The following is a 13,328-nucleotide window of genomic DNA, read 5'->3' on the forward strand; positions in this document are numbered from 1 at the left end:
GATTTTCGCGATTTTTGTATCAAAAAATAAAAGGGACCAACAATATTTTGAGCGTAACTCACTCATTTTTAAGGTTAAAAAATTTTTTAAAAAACAAAAATAAACCCTTTTTTAAACACTTTAAAAAAGATTTAATGAACTTTTCCCAAAAAGTGCTCTGTTTTTTGGTTATTCCACATTGAAATATTCGATTTGGAATTTGACGAAGAAGAACCTACTTTCATTAACTACAACTCTGCTTGTACTGGGTCTGCAGACCTCGTTCGTACTCCATTTTTTTCAATTTTTTATAAGCTATATTTTTACTAACAATATTTTTTTCGCTAGAGTACTTACTTTTTGAGTTATCTGCGAAAAACCGTCCATAAACATTTTTTTTTTGTTAAAAATGAACATATATTCACTAGCAAATAACTCGAAAAGTATTGACTTAGTGGAAAAACTCTAAAACAAAAGTTGCTTAGAATTAGTCATTTTATCCAATTCCGGGCCTATTTTGAACGTATATTTTTTCACTCACGACTCACGAGAAACTATTTTTCACCCCGTATTTCCCAATTTTTGTAAAATGGAGGGGATGTAGAATTGTAAACTTTTTCTTATATAATAATAGACAATTTCAACTAGCTATTTCCAAATTTTCATCCTTCCTTTATTTTTTTGAAGATTTTCGTAAAATTTTGTGTTCCCTGATCGGGCTAAGAACATGCCCGTTACAATGTTTGTTGCATTCCCTATGCCATACAGAAGTAGGCAAATTTTTCAACACGTTACCAATTTGCATAAAACAATTATTTTTTGGAAGCCCTATTATAGACAATATTTTTTGCATTAGTTGATTAAATTCCAAGTTACACAACATAAAATTATTAAGCATAAACAACAATTCATTGAGTAAGTTGATTTTTTGCTCGCAAGTGTAGTAACGTCAAAATAACATAACGGTACCCCTCTGTGAAATTTAACCTTTAATATGTAAGCAAAAAAAGTTAATTTTAAAAAAATCATACATTCCGATAAAATTCTTAATAATTTACACAAAATATAAATAGAAGTCCCTTATTTACCAAATTGCTTTAAGTTGTTTATTTCTCGTCAATCTAGAGGAAGTAAAAGATAAACTCCTAACAATAAAAACAAACTTGTTTTCCTGTTCGAGTTTGGACGAGAAAAATACATCACGGCATATCTGAAAACTTTCCTAGACACATTGTTCGTTATTGATAACATCTACAATGTTACATTTGCCGATATGTTACTGATACGTTGCCATCAGTCTTTTTTAAATTTCGGTTTGACAGCTTTCGTTAACGGTTCGATGTCCCGAGGGTAACTCTATAGAAGTGCTTTGGAATTTGCTAAAGTTTGGATAGAGTTATAGGAAATGTATGCACCCAAGGGCTGCTCGTGAATAAGACGAAAAGATTCATTTTAATTTTTCCATTTAAAAAATTGTAGATAAAAATAAAATAGTATTTAAAAATTTCATTGTTTTTTTATTTTTTCCTTCTAAATTAACCATCTATGTATTTAGATTTGTATTATCAAGAACAATTATTTAAATATTGTAAAGTATTGAAAAGGTGGGTGGCACACTATAAAGTACCAGGTGTGGATCCCGCGTATGAAAAAAAAGTTGATTAATAGCAAGCTGAAAATTTGCTAATAGCTTAAGGGTGTCTAGTCGGATAAACTTTGATATATGGGAACACTGGAACAGGGGCAGTTTTAATTGTGGAACAGGTTAAAAATTTGGAACGGTCAGAACACGAAAAGGGCACATTTATTTTGTCCGACAGAATAGACTTAAACTCTCCGAACAGAGATTAAACTCACATGCAAAAATCAGACTGCTATTTATAACCTGTCATAATTCCTGTCATTTGACATATTCTACATGTTACACTCATTAAAACACCCATTTGGTGATAAATAGCATTCTGATTTTTGCATGAGAGTTTAATCTCTGTTCGGAGAGTTTAAGTCTATTCTGTCGGACAAAATAAATGTGCCCTTTTCGTGTTCTGACCGTTCCAAATTTTTAACCTGTTCCACAATTAAAACTGCCCCTGTTCCAGTGTTCCCATATATCAAAGTTTATCCGACTAGACACCCTTAAGCTATTAACAAATTTACAGCTTGCTATTAATCAACTTTTCATACGCGGGATCCAGACCTATACTAACTGTCGAAGTAGAAGATCCAAATCAACCACCCCCAGGAGCAAGCAACAATACACCATTAGAGCCTCCATCAATTCAAGCAGTACGGGATGCAATAAAACACCTAAAAAATAATAAATCTCCAGGAAGTGATGGTATATCCGCGGAATTTACAAAATGTGGAAGTGCTACCCTGACTAATCAAATATGTATATAAAATAATTCTGAGAGCCTGGAATGATGAAAATATCCCGGAAGAGTGGTGTGTTGGAATCGTTTGCACGCTACACAAAAAGGGTGATCAATTGGAATATAGAAATTATAGGGGAATAACTGTCCTTAATACAGCATGCAAAATAATTTCGAGTATCTTATCTTATCTTATCTTATCTTATTTGTAATATGGTCGCCTAAGTGCATATTCAGAGCAGCGAGCTTCTTGGAGAATATCAAAGTGGTTTTAGGCCTGGTCGATCAACAACAGAGCAGATCTTTGTGCTAAGGCAAATACTGGAAAAGATCAATGAATTCAATATCGACGCACACCATCTTTTCGTAGATTTTAAATCGGCCTGGGATAGCGTCCTAAGAATTAATAATTGTATGAAGCCCTGAATAAATTCCACATCCCCCATAAACTGATAAGATTGGTTAAGGCTACAATACGGTAAGTTGTTTGCGAAGTCGAAATACAGGGCGAACAGTCACAGGCGTTTGAAACGCATGTTGGGCTCTGACAGGGATATGCGCTGGCGTGTCTCATTTTCAGCATAGCTCTGGAAAAGGCGGTCAGAGATGCTCGAATAGACAACAGAGGAAACATTTTTAATAAATTATCCCAACTTTTGGCATATGCAGATGATGTGGACCTAGTGGCCCGCACAACAAGCAAGCTTGGAACTTAAATGCGGCATCAATGAAAAAAACTGAAATTATTCGAGTATTGCATTCGTCAGTATTGCAAAGACTGCCCTAGAGTGGAATCCCCAAGGAAAGAGAAAAAGAGGTCGCCCAGCACAAACTTGGAGAAGATCGATCATGGACGAGATAAGAGGTCTAGGAAAGTCTTGGAATGAGGTGAAGGCCTTAGTGCAAAATAGAACCCGATGGCACGTTTTCACTGAACGGGCTTACAACCAAAACGACACAAGTCAAAAATCGGCGAAAATAGTTTTATTGCTTTATAGCGTAAATAGTCATACAGTTCTTTATGCTCTTTTATAAAGTAAAACTAACTAAGTCAGAATTGTTTATTTTCATTGGTAAATTTCCATTGATAAACAGCATTAAGTCAGTTTTGTTACTATTTGTACAATCAAATAGCATTAAGATGACTTAATTATTTTTTACATTTCATTTGACTTAGTGCCTTTTGGTTGAATGCCGACGATGTCAGGGTGTCCCGAAAAGATTGGTAATAAATTATACCACACATTCTGGGGTCAAAAATAGTTCCATTGAACCTAACTTACCTAGGTACAAATGTGCTCATAAAAAAAGTTACAGCCCTTTGAAGTTACAAAATGAAAATCGATTTTTTTCAATATATCGAAAACTATTAGAGATTTTTTATTGAAAATGGACATGTATCATTAGTATGGAAGGAAAATCTAAAAACAAAATTATAGTGAAATTTGTCCACCCCATAAAAAATGTATGGGGATTTTGTTCCTTTAAACTCCCCCAAAGTTTTGTGTACGTTCCAATTAATTCATTATTGTGGTACAATTAGTTAAATACAACGTTTTTAAAATTTTTTGCCTCCTAGTATTTTTTCGCTAAGCCAGTTTTTATCGAGATTCGGCTTCTTTTTCAATATATTTACGTAAAAATTTTATGGGGGTTTTGTTCCTTTAAACCCCCCAAATGTTTGTGTACGTTCCAAATAAACTGTTATTGTGGTACCATTAGTTAAACACAGTGTTTTTAAAACTTTTGCCTCTTAGTCTTTTTTTCATAAGTCACCTTTTATCAAGATGTAGCTTCTTTTCCAAAATATACCTAAAAATGTAAATTGTAAATAAATTTTCAGATTATTAACAGGTCTCTATAATCGTACTTACAAATATGTAATGAATTCGACAAATATTTAAAATATCTCGATAAACACTGACTTATCGAAAAAGTACTAAGAGGCAAAAAAGTTTTAAAACACTGTGTTTAACTAATGGTGCCACAATAATAATTTAATTGGAACGTACACAAAAGTTTGGGGGGGGGTTTAAGGGAACAAAACCCCCATAAAATTTTTACGGGGTACACAAATTTTACTTAAATTACTTTGAAACGCTGCTGCCTTAAAAATTACACATGTTCATTTTCAATAAAAAATCGCTGAGAGTTTTCGATATATTAAAAAAAAATCGGTTTTCATTTTGTAACTTCAAAGGGCTGTAACTTTTTTTGTATGCACTATTGTATATAAGTAAGTGAGGTTCAATCAACCTATTTTTGACCCCAGAATCTGTGGTATAATTTATGACCAATCTTTTCCGGACACCCTGTATATTGGAGTTCCAGGTATATCGAAGAATTCTGAAAATATCGTGGACAGAACATGTAACAAACAAAGAGTTTCTGAGAAAGGTGAATAAAGAAATGGAAATCTTAAATACAGTCAAAACAGGAGAGTTGGAATATCTCAGAGATATTACTCGTGGAGGGAGATACAACTTGCTCGAACTGATTATGCAGGGAAAGCTTGGCAGAAAAAGAAGCATAGGGAAACTTAGAATATTATGGCTGTGTAACCTGAGAGAATAATATGGGTATACATCAAATGAACTTTTCAGAGCTACCGTTTCTAAAGTGCGGATATCTAAGGCGATTGCCGACCTGTCTCCGAGATGGTACTTCCAAGAAGAGGTCATTCTGAAGTGCAGGAATAATTTGGTTATATAGTACTTCAAATTCTTAACTGGTATTTATGTCTTTCATTTCTAAGGACATCGAACCGTAAAATCTAAGGTTTTTTTTACAAAAAAAATTAATATAGATGGTTTAACTTCTTTTTTTAAATAAATAAAATTTACCAAAATAAAAAGTTTTCTAAAATGTCATACAGAAGTAAAAAACTTCATTTGTACAACGGTATAAAAAGTTTAATAAAAACTATTAAAAGTCATCCAAAAGAATCTGCAAAACGTTTTCGATCTAGATCAGATCATCTTCAGTGCGTTCTGCCTAGTACATGGAACTAGCAACCTTATGAAAATGGTAACATCGAGAAATATGGTTTACATGATAATTCTATAATATTTATAGCGACTCCAAGTCGATGTTAAAGGAGTAATTTATGTGTTAGGAGTGCTTAAAGGGCAACATGGTTCCCTGCTCGATAAAAAATCATGGTTCTTGCCAGTTCAATGGACTGTTGGTCTGTGTCCATTGAACTGGCAAGAACCATGTACCATTGTACAAATGAAGTTTTTTACTTCTGTATGATTTTTTAATTATGGTATACAGCCAGCTACTGGGTATTTTCCCATTGATTTTTTTTTCTAAAATGATTAAACAGTGTTCGTCGTTGTTTCGTTTGTGTAAGTCGTGTTGATGTCGTTTTGTGTAGAATGTTAAATACATTTGAAATAATTTAAAACATCCTTAAGAAAAAGTTAATTTTTAGTTACAGTTCGTAAAAGTGAAGTACCTGTGAAGTATTGTTTTTTGTAGTCACTGTAGAAAAATTATTGGAATTTATCTTTATTATTGGAAGAAAAATTTTCGAGCATGCTTGCTAATGTGTTCTAAGTAAATGGTTATTTGAAGAAAAATTATGTATATATTTGTAAATGTAAGCGGCCCTGATATGGTTTAGAACCAGATTACATCACGGTCGCCAACAAATTGTGCTGGCGAATCGCCCCGTAGCGAAGCCATTAAAAAAACAGAAGAAGAAAATGATTAAAGATTTTCAATTTCGTTGCAACCCGAAACTGCAGTCGTATTATATTCTAATTCAATCAAAGAGTACAGCAAGCATCTCTACCGGTTTCGGAGCTTCGTAGCATCTCATCAGGAGATACATATGCTCTTCTCTCTGACTGAACCAGGATAACACTCCGCGTGCAGTCACGAATTGCAACGAACGAAATGGCAGAGATGCTCTAGCGACATCTGCTAGAAAAAAATTTAAGTTTTTAATCTAATAGCACATAAAACGATATTTAAAATACCATTTTGATATCCTAAAAGGTTAAAAACAATGGAAAACCTTCTCCTGTTACACCATCCGAGGCTTCTTTAAAAACTTCAACTTTTTTCTAGCAGATGTCGCTAGTGCATCTCTGCCATTGCGTTCGTTGCAATCCGTGACTGCACGCGGAGTGGTATCCTGGTTCAGTCAGAGAGAAGATATGTATCTCCTGATAAAGCAGTGAAGTTTCGGGGCTATGAAGCACCGAAACCGGTAGGGATGCTTGCTGTGTACTCTCCTGAGCAGATGGGATGTTAATTATTATAAATTGTAAAATTCCCTCATCCCTCTATAGTCTCAGAATCTGTATGGCTTGCATTTTTAGAAGCCTCAGATGGTATAACCAGAGAAGGTTTTCCATTGTTTTTAATCTGGTAGGATATAAAATGGCATTTTAAATATCATCTTATGTGCTATTACACTGGGGTGCAAAATTAACCGGACACCTTAAAATTGGTTCATTTTTGATGTCTCGAAGTTCCTAAACCTGTTGTCCGATTTAACTGATTTTTTAATATGTTATACCCTTGTTCTTTAACAATAGCATTGTAATAGTATTATTGCTAAACAGTTAAATTTTCATTATATACCGGGTGTACCAATCAAACTGTGTTTTTCTTAAAGTTCGCATCACCCTGTGGAATATTCTAGCATTTCTAAAATACTGAAATTGAAATCCAACTATAGCCCCATGTTTTCTCAACATTTTTTTTTTATTCATTCGCTTACATTAGATCATAAAAAATTTAGGTATCTACTTTAACAACTAGCCATGTTTTTCATCAATATAGGGTGTTTTTAAATTAGTATTGCAAACTTCAAGGGGTAATTCTACGTGAAAAAATAATGACAGTTTGCTTTATAAACCTATGTCCCTAAATGTTTCGTTCTGAGATAGAGGGTGATGAAATTTTTCTTACAAATTGACGATTTATTTATTGCTTTAAGACCGGTTGAGATATGCAAATGAATTTAGTGGATTTTAAGACGTAGTTATTGTACTTTTTTTGACATACAAGTAATATTTTAATATTGACCATTGGCGCGCATACATGTAACATCATGAGCCGTCATATTACCCGTATGCGCGCCAATGGTTAATATTAAATTCTTAAATGTGTGTCAAAAAATGTGCAATAACTACGTCTTAAAATCATGCATATCTTAATCGGTTTTAAAACAATAAATAAATCTTCAGTTTATAAGAAAAATTTCAACACCCCCTATCTCGGAAACGAAGCATTTGCGGACATACCGTTTATAAAGCAAACTGTCATTATTTTTCCCTGCAGAATTACCCCTTAAAGTTTGCCATGCTTATTTAGAAACACCCTGTATTGATGATCAACATGGTTAGTTGTTAAAGTACCTAACTTTTTTATGATTTAATGTAAGCGAATGAATCAAAGAACAAAATGTTGAGAAAATATGTGGCTATTAGTTGGATTTTAATTTCAGTATTTTAGAAATCCTAGAATATTCCACAGGCTGCTGCGAACTTTGAGAAAAAAAAAACACAGTTTGATTGGTACACCCGATATACAATGAAAATTTAACTGTTTAGCAATAGTGCTATTACAGCGATATTGTTAAAGAATAAGGCTATAATATATTAAAAAAATCACTTAAATGGGACAAAAGGTTTAGGAAATTCGAGACATCAAAAAGACTCGTTTTTGCGGTGTCCGATTAATTTTGCACCCCGGTGTAGATTAGAAACTTAAAACTTTTTTTTAAAGTAGGTTTTCCTTTTCAAGTGCAATCAATTGAAAAGTAATGTTGTGTATACTTAGACTTTCGACAATCACAAAATAAATCAATTAAAATCAGATACCATCAAAAACACTTATTGGGAAAAGGCGCACACGAACAGAATGAAAAATCATCATGATAATTTTAACGAACAATTGGACATGAATTTCTCGTACGATGCGTTACAGTTACTTTGTATACATATTTCATGAGTTTAAAGAACATGTTTTTAATATTTTCAATCAGGTTGTACAGAGATGTATCGTAAGCGATATAACGATTAACGGAATTATTATTAAAGGCAAGATAAATAAAACACAATGTTGTGAAGTAAGTCAGTTAATTAAAAAATATATGTAATTGCAAAATTATACAGAAAAAAAGAAGAGTTCTGACGAAATGAAGAATATATTATCACTCATCCAGAAGAAAAGTGGCCCAACTCAAAAAACAACCTTTTTCAAGGGAGACAAAAATATATTTTGTAGATCTTAATTTACTGTAAGTTTTAAACGGTAACTGCTAAAATTTATAAATTAAAAACGAAGAATATTAATCAGTGAATGTTTCTAATTGTGTAAGAGGCAAAACGAAAAAAACTATGATATCTGATTTAGCAAAGAAAATATATCCAAATTTTGAGTTATGTCACTTTTCTTTTAAAATAGTGGTCCTTTTTTTTAAGTAACGAAAGATACCTAGGACGCTTCTCGAAATAAAACTGGTGTTGTGATAAATAACGATAAGTTCACTTCGAATGTTAGACTGTTATAATTGAAAAGTTATAACTGAATGTTATAACTGAAAAGTGTCATTGTTCCGAAATAAAAGTAATTTTACTGCCAAAGGACTACTACTACAAAGGACACTACCGCCACCTTTTGAAGTTGGAAGTAAACATCGATGTGACATTTTTCCTGATAAAAGTATAGGATATTTGGAGTCAATTAAACAAGATAACTCGATTTATGCATTTTTTTTGAGTTGTGTCACTTTTCTTCCGGATGAACGATATTCTTCTAGGCGTTCATATTATTTTACTACAAGAAAAAAGTTGACAATGTTGGAGATTTTAAAAACCAATAAAATAGTTCTGATTGGCAAAAAAACCAACAGAGGCTATGAAAAATTACATAGTTTTGGAGGGATTTGTTATTATACCCTATTCCACGAACATACGCCTGTTTTGGATTACTTCCACAACGAATATTTTACTGTGCAAAATAAGAAGAACGAAAGTAAATTGCAAATTACATTGTTGTTTATTGGAATAAGTATTAGCGCCATTTACTTTCGTACTTCTTATGTTTCACAGTAAAATATTCGTTGTCGAAGTAATCCAAAACAGGCGTATGTTCGTGGAATGGCCCATAGTACCAATTCGATAGACGAAGGTTCTAACAAAAAGGGAACAATGGAGACGTAAAAAAAATTTAAGTTCATGCCGATTAGAGGACACACAAACATGCTTCTGTTACTGTTCTTATTATTGTATTGACATCTCATTTATCAAACCAATTTTTAAAAATCTCTGAATCATGAGTGTAACTTGCGCCCTAATTCACTTCAAACTTTTGCGTATTAAGATTAGATATTCAAGAGAATATTTGTCGCCTGTTAGAATAGTGCTAAGTATAGACATTTTCTTTTTGGGTATCTCATCTTAGGGCACTTCGTTTTTAATATGGTCGACACATGAAATTTTAAGTAACCTTACTATTATTCCGAAACATTGTCCTGGTGGCCTCTTAATACAATTTACTGTATTTACTGGGAATATGCCACAATTTGACTTTAAAATACAGCCCTGATCAAAAAAATCTGGATACTTGCATTTTGTATGTTTTTTATTCTGTAGTTATTACGTGGTAGTGGTTTAAATGGGAGGGAAAAAAAAAAGAAATAAACCAAAAATAAGTAACCCAAAAGAAAGTAATAAGTAACGCAAAAAATTAGCATAACAATAAATAAAATATTAATTACCCACAGATGGCTTTTCTTATTTAGTACCGAGTATTGCCTCCTCTATATCTGCGTAGAATTTCAATACGCCTAGGTAGGCATTCTTGCAATAAGTTGCTGAATCTGTTCTTGAGGTATATGTTCTCATTTTTTATTCAACACTATTTCCAGCTCTTGAATCGTTTCTGTCGACGGTTGCCTCTTTTTAGTTTTTTCCCTAAAATATCCCATAAATGTTCTATACTTTATTCCACGAATATACGTCTGTTTTGGATTATTTCGACAACGAATATTTTATTGTGCAAAATATGAAGAAAGAAAATAAATTGCAAATTACATTGCTGTTTATTGGAATAATTATTAGAGCCATTTACTTTCGTACTTCTTATGTTGCACACTGAAATATTCGTTGTCGCGATAATCCAAAACAGGCGTATGTTGGTGGAATGAACCATAATGCATTCATGTCAAGACTATATAAGCGGGCCAATCCAAAGTGGGAATTCTGACAGTATTTGGTAGCCCATGACGATTCGTGCAGTATAGTCCAGGGCGCATCTGTTTTGAGATGGACGTTGAGAGGTGACTCAAATTTTTTTGCAGAAATTGCTTGAAAATAACTCAAATAATAGTTTAAATATAAATATACTATATATAAAACTTAAATATAAATATACTGTTTAAATAATCAAAATGTCAAAATATGAAGGAAAAATTCGATTTTTTTCTTGGTTTTTTGATTATAACTTTAAAACTATTCATTTCTAAAAAAGTTGTACTGACATAAAAGTTGCGTAATTAAATTTCCTATAATATAGAATTGGTTAAAAATTTAAAAAATAGTCACCCTTGTTGCAAAATAGCAATGATTGCGAAAAAAACATACAAAAATAAGTATTTGCATTTTACGTCTTTCAACCATTTACGCTACACTTAGGACCTTCATCTTTCACCCAGAAAAAATAAGGCCGCTCGACGAAAGGGGCGTAGGGGACAACACTGACGTGTGTATGTTTCGGCTAAGGCTACGGCTCCACGGGCGAGAAATTGACGCTAGCAGTAGCAGTAAAATGAACTTAAGGTTCCGCGGAACGGAATAGGAGTAGCCGAACTGTACCGACTACGCACAAGTCCTGTAGTCGGTACAGTTCGGCTATTCCCATTCCGTTCCGCGGAACCTTAAGTTCATTTTACTGCTACTGCTAGCGTCAATTTCTCGCCCGTGGAGCCGTAGCCTAAGGCTCAAGGCTCCATACGGGCGACAAATTTACGCTACCAGTAGCCGTAAAACGAACTTAAGGTCCCGCGGAACGGAATAGGAATAGCCGAACTGTACCGACTACAGGACTTGTGCGTTAGAGTTCCATGTTCGATGAAAATTAATTCGGTGCGTCAGTTGAAAGAAATATCCGCCCATAGCATAACAACTTCGCAACTAATACTAAGCGAAAGGCCACACGGGCGATAATTTACGGCGCCGTAAGAGCAGTAAACCTGACGAGGCATTGTTGTAGATGAAATAGGGGGTAGTCAAACAATGCCTCGTCAGGTTTACTGCTCTTACGGCGCCGTAAATTATCAAACGTGTGGCCTTTCGCTAACACGGTTTGTAAACACGAATGAACAGTGATCTGAATTTATCAGAATATACGTAAAACTTATGGTAAATGAGGGCTATAACCCCTAAACACAATATACCATTATTAAAAAGTAATATCCTCGGTTACACCTTATGGTAGGGGAGCAAAGTCTGCTAAATGTGCAGTCACTCGAGCGTTTGGGGACCTATTGGCTTGTGAAGAGTAGGTCCTAAAACCAAAAAAAGTTAAGTAAAGTTTTCCATTTTAGTGGGGACTTGCCATTTTAAATTTAATTTTCCATTTCCAACAATCGTTTTTTTAGATTATAGCGCCATCTATCCATAATTTGTAAAAATGTTTCGAATAAAAGTTACTTATTTTTACGTAAGAAATCCAAATCTTCAATAAAAAATGGAGGCTGCCACTTTTTAAAATAACCCCCCATTCCACCTCCGTGGGAGGTCATGTTTGGTGCCATTCGATAGATTTTTAAAAAATATTCTGTACGTATTTTTTAGTTTTTCGATCTGTCATTCATTTCGTGAAATATTTGCTTTTTTCTTGTGAAACTTTGGGACTCACCCATTTCCTTACGTCCTGCTCAAATCGTCAGATTTTTAAAATATACACTGTTTTGCATGTACTTAACTTACCTTATCTTAATCTGACGATTTCGAGTTTTTCTAAGGATGGATTTTTTTTTCGGCCCTCCCTTAACGAACTCCCCTGCATTAAGAGCCAATATATGGTAGAGGTACATTTTCAGGTTACAAGGTTTCTCCCCATGTAATAATCTGACGCGCTCGAGTAACTGCAAAAATCCCCGCCTGGGCTCCCCTATAATTGGGCAGCAACCCCAATAATTACGTTATACCGACCACGAAAATCAACTTTAAGGTGAATGACCAATTTTGATCCTTCTTTATGTTTTCGAGGTCGCAGAATCCGAATATGAAGTTTATTTTTATCAAGAATTGGTGGAACAAAAATTAAATTTTATGCAAAAATGCGAAAAATCAATTTTGATGATTGTTCAAATTTACCTCGCTGTATCTTTGGTCGCTGTAAATATTTCCTTTTGAAATATTACTGTGTCATCTTTGAAGTATTTAAATAACAATGAGATACGTCCAAAATCTTTAAACACATTATAAGAGGAATTGTTAATTTTTAAACATTTTATCGTCAGATTTCGTTAGTTTCGTGTTTACCTAAAAAAGTTGAGTGACAAACTTTTTAGTGTATAATTTTAACCAAGACGGCAATAAAATATAATTCATGAAGATGTTTTCTGGAAAATTTTAAGTCAAACTATGCAATAGCAAAACAGTTATGTGCATTTATACGAGCGGCACACCCCAAAAAACACTTATTTTTCGAGATACTGATCACGGTGTGGTGAATGGCTAATTTTGATCATACTTTATGTTTTTGATGGTGCTGGAAACGAAAATTAGGTTTATTTTGAATTTTACGTGCGGTAACATTGTCAAAATCGCAATAGGGATGTTCACAAAAAATTAAAAAGTCATTTCAAACATGTAAAACGATTAAGAAACACCCTAGGAATAATTGTCCAAAATTTCAACAAAATTGAAAAAGCCTTTCTATAAAAAATCTTTATTAGAAATCTAGTATTATTTTAAATTTCAAGAACGCTTCTCTATTGGCCTTACG

Source organism: Diabrotica virgifera, chromosome 1 (genome assembly GCF_917563875.1).
Source record: "Diabrotica virgifera virgifera chromosome 1, PGI_DIABVI_V3a".
NCBI classification, from domain to species: Eukaryota; Metazoa; Arthropoda; class Insecta; order Coleoptera; family Chrysomelidae; genus Diabrotica; species Diabrotica virgifera.